Raw genomic sequence first — 17,300 nt, 5'->3', positions numbered from 1 at the left:
ACAGACAAATCAATATTGCAACACTCATGGCTTTTTAAGATTGTTATCTACTAAATATAAGCAACACGGTGCTTTACACGTGAAGGCAGTTTCTTTGTGAACCTGCTCCAGGCCTCTGATTCACTGGTGTCTGTGATTCAGATCAGTCTGATGTCTGCTGGACAAACTGTGTCTGACTCCTGTTTGAAAAACAACTCGAGTCGACTTCCTCATAATCCTTGTTAAATGCAGTAATTGCCAAAAATGGCCTCTGTATAAAGAGGTTAAAAGAAGTCAGTGTATGTGCCTAGTGTAAAGTCACTGTATTGACCAAGGATGGGCATCAGAGATGAGAGAAGATGTTCCTTTATTACTCCCATGATGTGGAAATCTGCCGCAGTAAAGTAGCCAGTAAAAAGCATCAATAATAGAAAAAAAAGAATAAATGATTAGTACAAAAGGAGTAACAAACAAAGTCATAAAAATAGAATGATATAATTGCAACATCATGAACAAGAGTAATATTGATGTTTAGGGATAATATAGTTGAGGTTGTATTGTTCTGTTTGAAGTGAGATTATATATATTATATACTATATATAAAGATATAGATATAAATCAGTAGTACACCTAAATTACTTATAGTGTACAGTACAGTAGTGTACAGTATACAGAAGGGAACATTTTCATTCATTTTAACATTTAAGTACTCTCATTAGTACTCTGATTACCTTTTGACAGGTGTTGTAGTGATGTCCTGTTACCCTCCACACAGCGTGGACTCACAGCTTGTCATCTGAGCAGCGACGGCTGCATAAAAAATATGTAGTAATTTCCGATGTGTCCAGACTTTGTTTTTGCAGTTGTGGTGATAGAAGAAGGAAGAAGGAAGCATGTGAAGCGGCGTTTTCATCTGGATAAGATAAAAGCAGCAGCAGCATGATGCGATCCGTCCTCTCCCTCCTCCTCTGGCTGTTGCAGATTATTTAGATTTTGGGAATAAACGGCCTCTTAAGTCTGTGCAGCCCGAGAGGATCCACCAATGTGCTGTCAGCTCCGTCACAATATGGCTGAATCAGCTTGGTGTGTGTGTGTGGGTGTGTGTGTGTGTGTGTGTGTGTGTGCATGTGCATGTCAGTGTGTGTGTGTGTGTTTACCTCAGTGGTGGTGCAGACATCTTTTGGAGGTGTCTTGATCTCAGTTTAACCAAAAAGTTTCCACCAGAAAGAAACTCTGATTCGCCCACTAATCAGAAGGTCGGTGGTTTGCTTCCTGGCTCGTCCATGACACAGGTTATTTGTGTGTGTGTGTGTGTTGTGTGTGTGTGTGTGTGTGTGTGTGTGTGTGTGTGTGTGTGTGTGTGTGTGTGTGTGTGTGTGTGTGTGTGTGTGTGTGTGTGTGTGTGTGTGTGTGTGTGTGTGTGTGTGTGTGTGTGAGATATGCGAAGGGAAAAGTGCTGTATGACTGTGATGAGTAGTGTTAAGTGCATTGAGTGGCCATTAAGACCTGAAAATAGAGTCCATCTAGTGATATGAAGATTTTAAAGAAGGTGGTGTCCTGACATGTTGTAAATACACTCCCACATTAATATTAATCCAACAACATACTGTATTATACTAAAGTATATAAGTATAGTATACAATCTGACTTCTCAGTGCAGCTTTAATGTTGCTTTCAGGATATGAATACCCTCAACCACTTACCCCCCTCACCTCCCTGCTGTGCTGTGGCCGGCATCGTTATCTAATGATGTTCGTCTGATCAATTATCTCCCTCTGATCCTCTCTCTCTCTCTCTCTCTCTCTCTGGCTCACATGTTGTCATAGTCACTGTTGTGTCTGTCCAAAACATCATACATGGGCAGATGCTGTGATTCCATTTTTGCTTTATTTTAACTCAGGAAAGTGAAAATATAATTCAAAACATACATAATATAAATATCTTAAAATAAGAAGCAATAACGACTCAAATTAATATTATGATTGCCTTATGGCCCAGCACTACCTGGTGCTGGTGTGTTGTTTGCCGTCAGTGAGGAGACACTGAAGTCAGAGAACAAACGTCTCTTGCTCACAGTAAATATTAAAGACTTCAACATGAATACCAAACCCCAACTCTGCCTCTGGCCTTCACTGACTTCACTGTTTGTTCACCTTTATGACTGATATAGTGGACAGCCGGAGACACTTCTCTCCTCCGTTGCTAGAATAACCAAGGTCTCAGAGATAAGGGGGTAGGAGGAGCCTAAACCAATAGGGATGTTGTCCAGATCTAGTTGTTATCGCTGATTAGCTAAGTAGGTGAAAGGACAAGACACACATGATGTAATTAGGTTTGAACACGTGGCAGTGGATTTTGTCGAACACATCTAGCACATGAATGTTTCACCTTCAGCTCTGAAGCATTTCAATCGGGTTTAAATGTTCATCTTGACCTTCACTGTCTCATAGCGGTGTGCAAGGGTTTACAGATTAATACCCTCAGTCAGTCAGTATCTGAGCAAACAAGCTGTCGAACAACTCAGATTAAGTAATTAATGTGGATATTCTCATCTGCCAGCTTTGTGCTCACGGTTTCTTTTGGTTTAGACACTGTGGAGATCAGTTTTTTTTGTTTGTTTTTTGTGTCAGAGGCTGTGTCTGTCCAGCTCCATCCACCATCACACCTGAGGAGGTCTACATGACTCATCATGTTCGCTGGGCATGTGACTGGCAGTGGAAACATGGAGGAGACTATAGTGTTTGTTCTTCTGTTGTTTTTCCTGCTGGAGTAGACAGAATCTTTCACATTGTTGGACTGTTTATAAAAAGTCCTCAGACATCTTCTCCCTGTTTTATATCAAATCTCCTGAAGCACAGAGATAAATCATCATCCATATACTTAACACCTTCACCTTGTGTGTCTGATCCAAACAGCTGCTTTGCAGATGTGTCTGTGTTGAACAGCTGGATACAGCAGCAACACCTTGACACACTTATTTTATTAATCGCTAGAGAAATGATTGTGTGTGTGTGTGGTTGCATGCGTGTGTGGACACCATGCACCTGCTTTGTGCAAGAAATACGACGTCTCTGACTGATTGATGTGCCTTGCTCGCGGCTGTAGACGACCTGTAAGACTTGTAATGAGCTTTCACAAGGTGGCACACAGTCACACATACACAAGATGTGCTCCCCTGTCACAGGTTTGCAGACCTAGGTGAACTGACATGGCCACAGGGCACTCACCCATAATGCCTCATTCTCCCACACCTAATCCCCTGACCTATGACCCTTCCACTGCAACCCCCTCCACCCTGACTGGTGGATAATGAACACCAGAGGGGTCGTGAGATATGCTGATGGGGTCGTCTGGGCCGCTGGGAGGCTGCAGGCTGGAGACTTTGTGTTTAATTAGTTTGTGTTGCTGTTGAGGGGTGGGAGGTGGGGAAGGGTGTGTGTGTGTGTGTGTGTGTGTGTTTGTCTGTGTCAGGGTGATCACATGAACACAAATGTGTGGCTTCAGATGATGCATATTTGCTTCAGGATGATTGGCTGCTGCTGTCACAAACTGCTTTGTTGTGAGTGACATCACAAAGTCACAGAAGTCCTGACAGCTGGGTTTGCTTCCCTCTGTGCACTTTTCCCCAGACATAGCCTACATTCCTCTCCCACACGAAAACAGCATTTCAGTCAAATTATATCAAATTCCCCGTTAAAAATAGATTCCGTTTTAATTGGCGAATTCCGCAATTCCATCCATGATTCTGTGATCGCGGAAATCATAGGGCCCTACACATAGACATCTACATTTATACTAGGGATGCACATGATTAACCGTTTAACCGTTAACCGATAACAAGAACTTTGACCGATTAATACTATCGGTTATTTTTTTTATTATTATTAGGTCCTTATGTCGTCAACTCATGGGGGCGTGTCGACACGTGCAGAGTTCACGTGCCTTCAGTCATATTTCGCAGCAAAAAGTTACACAGGAGGACTGACAGTATAGCAGCCCCATGAAGGAAGATCAGACAATAAATGTAGCCTACACGGACATAGATGTCAATCACCTGTAACTACAGCGCTGAGAAAAAAAAAAAAAAAAAAAAAAGAGGATGAGGATGTCGCTGCTCTCCAGCCTGTTCACCTGCAGCTCCACAGAGGAGCTGTCAGAGGAGCTCTGCTGCTCCTTCAGCCTGGTGTTTGGTTGCACTTTGTATAAAAACAGTTCTACATTGGACGATCTAAGCTCCATATGAACGCGATCAGCTGAGACAGAGCACAGTGGATGTGGCGCTGCTCTGTCGCAGTGCACGTGTGTATTTCACGGCCAAAAAAAAAAAAGAAATTGGAGTGATAATTTTTTTTTTTTTGCCGTGCGCCGCAAGCATCTTAATCTTATCGGTTAACGGTTAATAATCGGTTAACGAGCGTCGGTTATCGGTCAGAAAAAAAATTCTAAATGTGCATCCCTAATTTATACTGTATTTCTGTCAGGACCACTATGTCAAAATAATATTTATTTACTTGCACAGTTTAATTTGGCAGTATGGTACTGTTCTGGGCCCCCAAGCCTGAGGCAGGAAGAGCACCTCCCTGCCCTTCACGAGCCATCATGAACGGTATAAGCAGGGAGCACAGCAGCAAAGAAAACCCCCCAAAACAGCCACACCGGCAAATCCTGGAACCAGATGCCAGGAAGCTATCTAGGATGGAATAAATTTTTTGCCTATAAAATTTAATAGGGAATAAGCCACACGCTACCTCTTAATAATGATAATTATTATTATTATTAATAATAATAATAACAATAATAATATTAAATCAATTATTTATAATGAGAGGCTCATGGCTTTTTGAGCATCTAGAATGGCTCTATTGCCAGGCGCAGTAGCAAAGAAAACCCCCCAAAACGACCACGCCGGCAAATCCCTGACCCTCTAGCAACAAGAGATGTCAGGAGGCTATTTAAGTTGGAAATAAATGTAGCCCCTTTAAAAAGGAAATAGACAAAGAACCCCCCAAAACCCACGAAGGGAGCTGTGTCGGTGAATAATTCAATGCAAAATATGATTCTGTATTATAGCTATGGAGGTCGAAACCCAGCGCAAATTAAAGAATAAAGCAAACCGTTCCTTGTGTGACGCTCCGACCGCGTGGCAGCATCGCTGGCAAACAGAAACTCCACAGCCCCGGAATCAGCCGTCATCGATCAATGAAACACCTGTGTGTGACGCCGCCCCCGCCCCGCCTGCCAGGAGAGAGCCCCGACGGAGAGAAGGAGCCCCCCTCCCCCGTCGTCGCAGATGGCGTCCTCCGTTCCAGAGCTTCGCTGAAGCCCCATGACACGTCACCCCGCCAGCCGCAACGGGTCCGCATCGTGGACTGGGGCGACGACATTGGGAGCAGCAGGGCGAGCACGAACACGAGCGGCGATCCTTCCCTCATGCGGGAGCCCGTCTTGCAAAAAAGCCGGCAGAGGAAGCAGCAGCAGCAAGGGAGGGGACGTCGGACTAGAGCAGTTTAAATAGCGCGCTCTGAATGCAATTCCCCAATAGGAAGCAGCCACAGGGAGTTAGCTGAGCCATCAGCTGATCTGCACAGGTGATGACAGTTACGCTGTGCTGATTAAGAGCTTGACGTCATGGCCTGCCAGAACTAACGCTACGCTTAATTTTATATAAACATCTACCTTTATACTGTGTGGAGCTTGAATATAAACATAGACCATAAACACATACTGCATGAAGCTTTAAGGCTCCAATAAAACAGTTCCTGATTTCCTGATTGGCTGACTGTGTTGTCCAGTCAGCTCCATTATTAATATCTCATGTGATTCCATTAGTAGAAATAAAACATCCTCATGACTGAGAGACACTGAAAATAAGACCGAATAAGGCAATTTGTTTAAAAAGAAAATTCTTCCAGATGTTAGCATTGTCTTCAGCTCAGGCCCCCACCTCCCCCTTGCCCCACCCTCCCACAGAGCCTCCCCATCCCCCACCCCCCACAGTGGGTAAATGATGAGCTCCTCCTGTGAAGCTTCTTCCGCTACATTTGTTGTGACCGTTGGGGAAACGAGGGGAGAAGATGGAGTGAGGGAAAAGCGTTGAACCAAGATCGAGAGAGACAACATGACTCCAACAGTGCAACAGTGAAAAGCTCTTATTAATGGATGTCTGCCACTCCTACACCACACACTTTCACACGCACACAAACACACACACCCACATTCGCTGTCAAAGAGATAAATCTCTGTTGATGGACAGGAAGAAATGGAGCCAGGCCTCCACAGGGGAAATGAACTCACAACTATACTTAATCATTTACCTCCACCTCATTCCCTCCACACAGCCCCCTCTCCCTCTCTCCCTCCCTTTCCCTCTCACCTCTCTCACCCTCTTGTATGTAACATTTGAACTGAGGAGTCCTCAGAATCTGAAAATGAAATCTTGAAGCTTCCTCAGCTTCCCCAGGACAGGGCAAAACTGGACAGGGGAGAATGGGAGAGGATGGGACAAAATGAGACAGGTCGGGATTGGACAGGATAGAGGAAGACCAGATGGGGCAAGACGGTATAGAGCAGGACAGTACAACACGCGACAGGATGGGAGAAGATAAGACAGGACAGAACAAGACGGCACAAGACTAGTGTTGTCACGATACCAACATTTTGGTACCGGTATCGGTACCAACATGTTTTTCGATACTTTTCGATACTTTCGGTACTTTTCCAAATAAAAAGAGAAATGTCATTATTGGCCTTATTTTAATAGAAAATCTTAGAACTATAACATAAGCATCAGTAAATAATCAGTAAATCAGTAAACAGTTACTGCTGCTGCAGGATTAAATTTCCATCTATATTAATTTGAACTCTTCCTAAATTAAAACATTAGTGGTCTGTTTAAAAATGAATATCAACTTGTTTTCTTTGCATTACTATTTGAGGTCTCAAAACACTGCATCTTTTTTTTGTTATTTTGACCAGTTGTAATTTTTGGGAGCAATTGTTCTCAGTAGTTTATAGAATGAAACACAAACGTTTTTACTCAAACACACACCTATTGTTTCCCTCACGTAGACCAAATTGATTCTGACCCCCCCCCGCCCCTCCCTCCTCCTCCGCGTAGCGCTCCTTCGCTGTGTTCACTCACTCACAGAGAGAGAGAGAGAGAGAGAGAGCATGCATGCCAGTGGTGGTGCGCGGTAGAAACGAAACAGTGTTTGCATTAATTAACGAGTCTGTAGCGGCCCGTCTCTCTCTCTCACGCGGCGCACACACACACACATAAACACAAGCACATGGACAGGTGGCGCTGTAACGGTAATTAAAAAAAGCACCTTGCTTCATTTGTGACTCGCTCACTCGCTCGCCGCGGCTCAAATTACAATGCGGCGACTTCACGCGGCGACGTCACCGCTGCCGGCGGCGCAAAATGAAAGTACCGGTCCCATCTAAGCGCAGTATGGTACCGTTTTAAATGCGTCAGTACCCCGGTACCACTCTAGTACCGGTATACCGAACAACCCTACACAAGACAGTAAGAAACCTTGACAACACATATTGTCTTTCATAAAAGCCTGTCCTACGGCTGACTGCTGAACTGAACTGATCCACCTGTTGGGAAAAAAGGATCATGTGTCAGTCCTTTTTTACCAACAGTCGAAACCCAACAGGACATTTTTGTATTTGTCATTTAACAAACTCCCCCTTAGTCGGCCTCATCTTATATCTTTGAATGACCTACCTGTGGCAGATTTCAAGGTGTCAGCATGAAAAATCAACTCCAAACATCTGAACTCCCCTAAACTTTTTGTCTTTTTGACAAGAGTCTGGGCTTGAAGTCCTGATCACAGCGCCCCCTTGTTGTAGACGCTGGACTGATGGAGCTGTGGTTTTGACGTGAGTGTCCTGAGCAGGAGGGAGCCTCCATCACTGCACTGTTAATGTGTCCTGGACAGAAATAGCAGCATGTGACTCACCACATTAGCAGAAGCCCAATGAGCTATTGCAGCGTGAGAACAGAGTCTGAGGCCGATCATCCACATCATACCAGACGTGAAGAGTCATTTGCATTTTAGCGTTTAGCTGTGATCAACTCTGACCCTGCATAACCTCGAACAACAACTGAATCCATCTCTTGTGATTTTCCTTCAGAATCACACAACAAACTATTATCTGATCCAACCTCTGCGGTAAAGGTTTGGTAAATGAATGTCATGGTTTATGCTAGAATAGCTGCTTCAATCATCACAACAGCTTTGTCCACGGCGTGTCTCTGAGAACAGTGTGGTGCCGTGGGTGTCTTGAACATCACATGGCTGCAGCCTGTTGTGCTGGACGTGGTGCAGACTGGTGCTATGCAGAGTGTGTGTGAGTGGGTGTGTATGTGTCGTATGGAGAGCGTGTCATGCCGCTGTCTGATCCTGTTAGCGCTGACGAGTGACAGCCGTGACAGTGAGAGATCTGCACAGAGCAGCTAATTAAGACGAGGGACAGGGAGACGCTGCAGAGAGGGTTAACGGTGCAGTGTGTGTGTGTGTGTGTCGCATGTTTGCACGCATCATGTCAAAGTGTCCTAGCCTGACTTTGTTTTACTCAAACTTTTGTATGATGTAATCTGTCAAAACGCTTTCAGGTGTTTTCATTTTTTAATCTGCAAAGTGAAGTTTGTGTTAAAAATAACTCATGAATCTGGTTTTCCACTCACATCAACAGAAAACCAAACCTGCAGCGAGAAAATTATTGAAATAATGCAATAAAAAGTTTAATTTTCATTCAATTCCATTGTTGCAAAATTAAACTTTAAAATGTTAAAAAGTCAACTTTAAAATAGTTTTCAGGGCCAAATTTCAACATGGAAAAAACTTTCACAAACATGATTGACATTGACATTAAGGCACAAGCAGCAACTTAATATTTAGTTGTGTTTTGTTGCTAGGCTTCTGGTTGTAGACTCATGTTTTATCAAGCATCTTAAGTGCTGAGAATTTGTGGAATTAAGTCCTACCCTCAAAGGCAGGAATAAAAGCTATCAACTTTCTGAAGTCTAAGAAACACTTCTACTCCTCCAGATATTTAAGAAACCTTGAGAGGCGTCCTAAGTAAGTCGTTAGGGTTACGTTGCCAGTAGGGGATGGCACTGGAGTGAGAGAGACATGCGCAAAACGTCCGGGGGAAGGACATTCTGGGTTTGTTTGATCACAAGCAGTTGATCAAACGGTATGGCTTGGACAGAGTGGCCATCATCCTTGTCACAGATTTTTAACAAGGGACGACATCTCACCAATAACTTACTAACTTAAGAATTACAGGTCGTCACAATGCTTCGATTTCTCGCCACTGGAAAAAATTAAGGAATTGGAGAGATTAGGAAATTTTTATTTTTGATTCATTCCCAATATATTCTGTACTATCGTAACCCAGCTAAGATTCAGGCGTACACTTTGCTAAAAGTGTGAGTATGACAATTTATAACTAACTTTTAAGTTCAGCTTTCATGAAAGAATTTTTTCACTCATAAGTCAACTCTTAGCAGTGTTCTCAGGAGTCATTTTAAGAAGTTTGATAGATGCGGCCCTTGATCATTTAAAGATGGAGGAAATATAGATGTGTATCTGCAGACGTTTTAGGCCTCAGATGTTTTATCAGTGGACCAGACGTTCCTCAACCCCACTGAACTTTAGTTTGAAATTCTGATGAAGATGTCAAAAACATTAAGTGTGAATGTGGATCAAATTATCCACAAATCAACGTCTTGAATGTTTCCTTGTGATGAAGCGATGCAGCCAAAAGACAGGCAGAGACACGGGTTTAAATATTTCAGTATGAGCATTGTGAAACTTGAGTGAAGTGTTAAGACTCGCTCAGACTGAAGCAAGATATTGATGGTGTCTGGACTTGATCTGATCATCATATTTATTGCATCATGTCTTTATAGCAATAGAGGTGTGTTTGAAAGTTGGGCTGTCAGACCTCGCTAACCTCTGCAAGACAAACAGCAACATCAACGAGGGGAAAGTAGAACATGTAGACATCTGAAATTAGAGATGTCCACAGAGGAGGAGAGCGTCCACGGAGGAGGAGAGCGTCTAGGCAGATGGGGCAGACGGAGGTAGGCGGGGCAACCTTTGGGCCTCAGGTCGAGCATGTTATCAGAGTGGGATCAGGGAAATAGCAGCTCGTAGTGTTGTTGCCCCTGGCTCTCACTCTGAGCTTTGGCTGCAGCTCCACCGCATGAGGGAGCGGCGACTGGCCTCCAGGTCCCTCGGCTCCACATCTCCAGTTTTCACAGTTTCCAGCTGAGTCGCAGGCCGAAAACACACAAATTCACATTTACATAAATATTTCATCATCTTAGAGGTCAGTTCCTCAGACTCAGAAAAACATGTTCCCACTTTGCTGCCAGTGATATTTATCTACAAACAAACAGGTTGTTTGTCCCCATACTCACTAGCAGAATCAGCACCAGTTGTCATGGTAACAATGGAGATGAAACGATCATGGTGTGGTCAAGTTTTGGCACAAAAAAGATCTTGGTTATGTTGAAGAAAAGATCAGCATGATTTGGCTGAAAAAAAGGTACCAAGTTGAGATTAGATTATTTTTGTCGTCATAGTTACAGTGGTAAACACATCATTAAGGCTGCAGAGCAGTGAACAACCCTGCAAGACCTCCTCCTAACACAGTCTGCCATTAGTCAGAATCACCACAGGAACTAGAGTGGAAACACGCTGACCCTGTTTCAGTGAAACTCCAGGGGTGTGTTGTCCCCTGGACAGATGAAAATGGAGACATTCGGAAATGATGACAGTCCCTCTCTGATTCGCTCATCAGCCCCAGGTACCAGTGATGAAAAAATGAGATCTTTGTTTTAAAATGAAACATGGTCATGAGTCTGAGCCCTGGATACAGTGACAATTCCCCAAAGTCATGCTGGGCTGGTGGAGGCTGTGGTGAGCCATCTAACGGTCCTCATCTGATCATCAGGCCAGAATAGATCTCCTGTCACATTGTGCAGTTACACTATACAAATCTTCATCAAAAGTCACCACTTTATTTTAATATGCACACTAAAACACATTCTCCATCAGTCTCCCTGAGCAACAAACTGTTATAATAAAAATTACACTATAGAATTAGACTAAAAGGTGCAGAAAGAAAAATTTAAAAAAAACATCTGATGAAGAGAGTGAAAACAAGAGATGGAATTGCCTTGCATGTACTGTACGTTATGCAAGATTTCAGTCAGATGATGCAGTGGAGAAGGGCGTAGGGAGGACAAGATTTCTTCTGCTGAGTTTCCAGAGGGAGCAGAGTTATTTCCATACCCAAGTTTGTCCAAAAAAGAAGAACGTTTTTTCAGCAGAAATCAGAGAAACTGGCCAAACAGCAGCTGTTGAGTCACTGGTATCGATCGACAGCCCCCACAGGTTTAAAAAAAAAATTATGGTATGTTTGCTCTGCAGGACACGATCAACCTTTATTCCTGCTCAGAAACGGCAGCAGATAAATATACAGCAGCAGCAGTGGCTTATAATAGAGCCTTAGCAGAACCTCTGACCCTCTCTGCCGTCCTGATGTGGAATCTGTGTATGTGGATCTGCAGTGTGTAGGCAGCACGGAGCAACAGACAGAAGAGCTCTGTGTGTGTGTGTGTGTGTGTGTGTGTGTGTGTGTGTGTGTGTGTGTGTGTGTGTGTGTGTGTGTGTGTGTGTGTGTGTGAGAGAATCTGTAAACTGTGAGTTGATTGTCATATTATTTATGCAGTCGGTGTGTGTGGGCAGCGAGGAGCTGTAGGGCGGAGCATGTTTACACTGAAAGAGATGGAGAGATTCTCATCTGAGCCCTGAAACACCGATGCTCCTTACAGTCTGAAGTTACGGAGCTGCTTCTGTCTCTTTGTCTTGTAGGTTTGTTTATTTATTTATTTGTTGTTGGGAGGGGCGGGTGTCGGGGGTTTGTACATCTGGCTGCTCTGTTTACATCGGGGTTTGGGGATGTGTCTTGTCACTTAGGGGTTTTCACACGTAGTGAATTATAGATACTGTGTGTGTGAGTGAGTGAGTGTGTGGGTGCTGTGTTTATATCACAACCTCCCTCCACCTGCTGCATCACAGTGAGGGCTTCGTGTGGAGGTTCACATCAGAGTTCATCTTCAGTGTGCTATAACTCCTGTTAGGAAATATACAGAAAATGCAAATTAGTTTGTTAGTTAGTTAGTTAGTGCCTAAGCAGTAGCACAAGTCTGAGTCCAGTCGGTTTTATGAGTGGATGGACTGTAGGTATGTGGGTGTCAGCACCTACAGTCTAAACCAGATGTCCTCACAGTCAGCTCCTGGGTCTTCCAGGTGGCTCCACATTTATTTGCTCTGTAATTGTCATCCTGTCATAGTCCAGTGTTTTCACTTTGTCTCATGATCTCATCATGTGATAATAGCATCATATATCCCCATGTTGCCTAGTGAACTGTATTTTTATTTCAAGGTCAAAGTCAAAGCAGCTGAACAAGAGTCATCATCTTTTCTCTTTTTTTTTTATTCCTACGTTATATCCTACATTAACTCCACACCATGATACTTCTCCACTGTCAGATTTACTTTTCAAACTTGTGTCTGCAGATCCAACTAACGCTGACTCAGGTAACATCACTGAGGGCGTTTTTTCAGACATCACTCAGCTGCAAGAAAATCTTGACTTCCATTACATTTCTTAAAGTCAGGAGAGATTATATGTGTGTGTGAATATGGATTACACGTCAGGACGGACCCTGACACAGCTCCTGTATCTTAATGAAACACCCACACTCATCTGTGCAGAAATCAAAGACCAGTGGCAGTTTCATCATCACCACAAGGCAGCAACACCTGGATAAATCTACAGAAGCTTCCACAGACTGAGTCAATCTGAGAGCTAAAGCATTCACAACCTTCATGTAGAGAAGAAGATGAGACCAACTGAGACCAGAGAATTCACATTCACACTGTTCATCATGGTTGAAATGAAGGCGAGGTTTTAATTTCCTCACTAAAATAACCTGAGCTCAGTGTTTTCTGTCCCGATGTCTCTGAGCTGAAACTGGATCTGGATGCCTCATGTTGGGGAGTTCCCTGGAAGTTCGGGGGAGGCGGGGGGGGGGGCAGCAGCAGGTGCAGTGGGGAAACCAGACTCCTCACCCCTGCCCTTCCTTGTCCACTGACCCACCCACCCCTCCTCACACCCACAGCCCACCAGACTCCACATATTGCCAAGGAAACTGAGAGAACTGACCCCATCCTGTTTATGTGTTACCAGCCCTCCTCCTGTCAGCTTGTAAATCTGACCCCTGACCCCATAACAAGGAGGGAAGTGTCAGTGTTAAGTTGTTATGTTGTCTAGAGGAAGGTCACCTGATCCCAAGCAGCAGCGCTGTGAAGAAGAAGAAGAAGACATGGCTCCTCATCGTTGACCTGTTTGTTAAAACTAGAGGATGAATCACCGTCTTTCTAGGATGTTAAAGACAAAGCCTCATGGGAGCTGAAGCTGTTGAAAGCCAAGACTCATGGGACATGTTATTGTTGTTGTTCTTATTGTTGTTGGTTGAAACAAAAATATTTTTAGGTTTTTAAAGAACCGTGTCTCTTTTTGTCAGAACCACACAGTTCAGCTGCTTTTGTTTTTTTTATTATTGCAATCCAGTCACTTTCAATGTCACTTCCAAACATCATGCAAACTTGTCAAAATGTTAATATACTACTAATAATACAATTACAATGATATATTTTATATAACATTAATATATTAGATTTTAATTGGTGTATCAAAGAAATGTCAAGTCTCTACAGTATCCTCTGATAGCATCTAAAACAACAACTCACAGAGGACGTGTTAAAAATGTCCAAATTTACACCCACATTTCTCCTCTCTTTCCATTTTTAAGATTAGCTTTGGTGGAGCCAGACACTGCCAAGATGGTCAGTTACAGTTTTTGGCTCGCACCAATCTCAGGACGGGACAGGAAACAGGATGTGGGTTATAGTTGCCTTTGACCAGCGTGTGTACTTAAACTCCCTGCAGCGTGAATTAAGAAAGGATGATGTTTAATTTTCTACTGGAACTGAGTGAAAATCAACGGCAGCAGGAGACAACATGTCCTAACCTGTGGCACCAGCAAGTTTTACAAAAAGGTCAATATGATAAGAAAGTGGGATTTTTTCGCAAATGGGATAAAATCCAAATGCAGCTCAATATATATATATATATATATATATATATATAGCCTATATATATATATATATATATATATATATATATATATATATATATATATATTTTTTTTTTTTTTTTTTATTGTTAACAAACCAACTTTTTGTTAGTGGGTCTCTCAGCACTTCCTGATATTCACCCTTTCTCTTTGCGCTCAGTGGTTCTTACAGAAGATGTAGATATTTAAAAATAACTCAATAGTTTCTTTAAACATTTGCTCACTGTCTTTTTTTCATCAGACAAACAAGAGGAAATGCTTTATTTGCTGGGGATTCGTCCCTAGTTCTAGTGGGTATTTCTGGCAGCAGGAATGTGTGTGTGTGTGGGAGTGAGTGAGTGTGTGATCATGTTAATGAAGGAGTGGAGCTCTGTGGCTCAGAGGGAGATGATACATCAGTCCATAATACAAAGAATAGTTGTTAGTAAGAGACGCTCAGCCATGACTTGTTAATAATAATAAAAAAAGAAAAACGTAATGCTATTAAAATTGTGCTGTGTTTTTGTGTAGTAGCAGACATTTATCTGAGAGTATCAATACAAAGCCTCAGATTTCAATGATCTGATTGGTGTCATATTGTTGAGGGAGCGTGCCTATGTTCCCTCAGCCCTATGTTCCCTCAACCCTATGTTCCCTCTGGACTCTCTCTACTTATCTGGACTCTGTCTATCTGGCCTGTCTAGCCTCTACCTGATCTTTTTACTAAACTTAACCAACTCCTTTCTTCATTGCCTAAACCCAACCAATGGTGGGACCAAAGGGCTGTGGGAATAGGGCCTAATTTTCAGTGACAACAAAAGTTAGAAATGAGGGAACATAGGGCTGAGGGAACATAGGGCCTAATTTTCAGTGATGACAAAAGTTAGAAATGAGGGAACATAGGGCTGAGGGAACAGGGCTGTGGGAACATAGGGATGACCCCATTAAAGAGCAGGTGGAGCTGAGTACTGGCATCCAACATCGTTCTCCTAAACAACAGCTGTAGCTAGATATGTGTTTGTTATCTGCTTCTTTGATATGAGCTGCACATCAGAGAGAAAGACCTGCAGTAACCCCCTGAAACCAGCACAGGATCCAGATGAGACTTGCCCAGGGCTCTGCACACAGTTTACATTACAGAGGGTGATTACAGTGGTTGCTCCAGCGCGGTGTAGAGTTTCCCCCCGAGGCCCCGACTTCAGGTGGAGTGTGAGTAGTTTCCGGAGTGGAGATAAGAGCTGTGGAGGAGCAATCGAGTTCCCAGCCTCCCCTCCTCCTTTCTGATCCACTCCACTGATCTCCGTCTTTAATGAAGCATCCGTCAGCGGAGCTTCATTAGCTCGAGCTTGCAACTGGTTCCCAGCACCGCGAGTCTGAGTGCGGTGTAATTACTGTGTTTGCGTTTGTTAATACAGACCTCCATGCCTCCAGGCTGCAGAAAAACACAGAAAGAGCCAGGATGAATTCACTTTGTGAAATCACATTTGGCTCACACACAAAGCTACGAGCGCATACCTGCATACTGACTGCAGGAGATCCAGGTGTGTTTGTTTAACGGCGTCCGTGCCAGGTTCAAGAGGAGACGAGACCCAGTTTCCTGTGCAGGTTATACATTAAACCAGAGCCAAGCCTGGAGCCAGAGAAACTACCCCCCCTGTTTAAAGTATTGTCCAAATGGTAGTTAGAAGAGAAATGAGAGGAGGAACAAACATATTGGTTGTGATTTGGGTTTTTGGTGCAAATTCTCACTCTGATTTCATATTGCCTTACACAGGAAGTTGCATTTTATTATGCACAACCACAGTCCACTTTTGTCAACAACTAAGGGTCGCTGTGATTTAAGGAGGTAAAGCAGGTTGTCCTCTCCCCGTGGGTGAGAATATTCACACTACCACCACCATGATGTGTTATCAGTGCGTGAATGTGAAAAGAGCACATATGTGATAAAGGCACAATATGAGTGTGTGATGGGTGAATTCAGTAAAAGCGTGAAGCTCTTTGAGTAGCCATCAAGACAAAAAAAAAGCTCCATAAATGCAGTCAGTGTAACGAGTTTAACCATGCTGTATTTGTGCTGTACACTGATGCAGCTGACTTGACCTGTGACAGGTGAGCTCAGTTTACAGTAATAACTGTGTTTGTCATCCTGCACGGCAGCTAAATCCAAATTCTTCTGTTTCGGCCTCAAAGACTTTTGAATTCCACAGCTCAGAAAAAAAAAATCCTGAGTGTATGTAAGGTGACACCGCTCCTTTCTCCCTTTATTCCTCCTCTTTCCACCTTTCTCCTCCCATCTGTCTGACGGAGCTGAACTGTTTCAGCACAAGCCCCAGGAGGAGAGGGAGGAGGAGGAGGAGGGTGGGGGTTGAAATCAGAGCTGTTCCCTTGGAGATGGAGGCGATTTATGGAGTGTTTGTGCACCGGGAGGAGGAGGAGGAGGAGGAGCAGTGGGAGGAGAGCAGCAGAGGAAAGGAAAGGAGGGCACGAAGCTGTGATAGAGGTTGAAGAATTGGGACAAAAGTCTCTGCGAGAGAGAAAAGAGCTGCAGAGTTTATTGTCAGAGCTGGAGAGCTGTGAATGAGGAGGATTAGAAGGAGGTGGAGGAGGGTGAGGAGGAAGACGCGTGGGTTCGGTCTGGACTTGGTCTTGTAAGCACATGTTGAAGCGCAGGAGAGGAAATATCCAGGTAGGACGACAGGGCAAAGGTCGCTGCTGTGTGTGTTTTTATGTTTCTCTGTGTGACTGATTGAGGAAACAAAGGACCCGCAGATAAAAGAAGTAGAAAAAGAGTGTGTGTGTGCGTTCGCATGTGTGCGTGTGTGAAAGAGTTACATTGAGCATGTCCTCAGTCCTCCTCCATTCAGAGCTGAGCGCAGCGTCTGTAGTGCAGATTAAATCCACCTCTGTTCTTACGTCAGGTTTCCGTCTGTTGATTCATCAAAGCCTCTTCTTCTCAGTCTCTTGTGCGACTGCTGACTTTTATTTGTTTGCCTCTGAGATATTAGAACAAGGCATCTTTCACACCTGGCTGCTTCAGTGTGCTGCAGGAGCGCTGGTTTTCTTGATATGTGTTGTGATGTTTTACAAGCAGACCTGCTGTGAAACTTTACCT

At 43.7% G+C, this 17,300-nt stretch overlaps 1 protein-coding gene across 2 annotated transcripts in view; it reads left to right on the top strand.

The window, feature by feature from the left end:
* The window catches only part of large2 (LARGE xylosyl- and glucuronyltransferase 2), a 128,660-nt gene that overhangs the window by 67,129 nt on the left and 44,231 nt on the right, over nt 1–17,300 (top strand). The window contains exon 1 of one of the 2 annotated variants that reach the window (XM_085768992.1): nt 16,643–16,874. The exons of the other annotated variant lie outside the window; for it this stretch is intronic. The gene's annotated coding sequence lies outside the window, so the exon portion shown is untranslated. Of the gene's footprint in view, nt 1–16,642; nt 16,875–17,300 lie in introns of those variants that run through there. 2 annotated transcript variants of the gene reach the window in all.

This window comes from Trachurus japonicus, chromosome 3 (assembly GCF_045865225.1).
Source record: "Trachurus japonicus isolate A0001 chromosome 3, Traja_1.0".
In the NCBI taxonomy this organism is placed as follows: Eukaryota; Metazoa; Chordata; class Actinopteri; order Carangiformes; family Carangidae; genus Trachurus; species Trachurus japonicus.
Note: the sequence above shows the minus strand (reverse complement) of the source record. Positions and strands in the feature narration are given on the sequence as shown.